The sequence below is a fragment of the Nannochloropsis gaditana genome (genome assembly GCF_000240725.1).
Source record: "Nannochloropsis gaditana CCMP526 unplaced genomic scaffold scaffold839, whole genome shotgun sequence".
In the NCBI taxonomy this organism is placed as follows: Eukaryota; class Eustigmatophyceae; order Eustigmatales; family Monodopsidaceae; genus Microchloropsis; species Microchloropsis gaditana.
In genome coordinates this window covers 8959-9887 of record NW_005803114.1, presented here as the reverse complement: position 1 = coordinate 9887, position 929 = coordinate 8959, and positions in this window count along the sequence as shown.

Below are 929 nucleotides of genomic sequence, written 5' to 3'. Positions count from 1 at the left end.
AAACATGTAAAGCATGATATGTTTGGATTTCTCGCTCGCGATTGGGTGGTACTTTCTTGTTATCAGACCTTTTTCCCACAAAGATCACGAAAAGAAATTTGATGAGGGGGTCGCCACTGAACTAATATTTGCGAAAAGCATAAAGTTCAGATGCGGCCGTGCACAACACATATTATGGAGCATGAATACCGCGTTTTTGGTTTCTCTCCTGTTCTTACTGAATACGGGAGACAACTCAGGAATAGAGTTTTCCAACCTTGGCCATGTCTTCACATGGTGACAGGAGTCACGCCTCACGCTACACCACCATTGCAAAGGTCCTAGAGTTCCTTAGAGTAGAAAGAATCTGGTCCTTACCTCTGTAATTTGCAAATCATCTCATCTTAGCTCGACCTGCGGGTACCTCGTCGTCTCCCTACCTCATGAGATGACCCTCTTCCTGCCTTTTCTCTGCTTGCCTTCCTGCTTTTCTTTCCATGCATTCCGTCCGTCCCTTCTCGAATGTGCACCCATGACCAAAACCAGCCCCCTCCCCTCCCCCCACCTCGACCATCCCCATTCCTATTTCTTCTTTACCGTCGACAGCATCCCTCACCCCACGCTCTAAGGCACAAATACATCCCATAAGTCCCCCTACGCGCCTTCAATTATTCACATCCTTCCCCTCCCCTTCAGTATGATCCATGCTCTATCCCTCTCTCTTTATATTCCACTCTTTATCCACGCATGTGGATTTCTCTAGGGGACAGATTCCCTGTTGCTCTCCTTCTCATCTCGCTGGGATGGCCTGAACCACCCCCATCGTCAACCACCTGCTTCCCTCTCCACCCAATCGCCACCATGGCCTCCACCACGCTGTCGTGCTTCTCCCTCATTCCATCCCTCCCCCACCACCACACGTCGTCTCCAGCGCCACACACGAGGAAAGC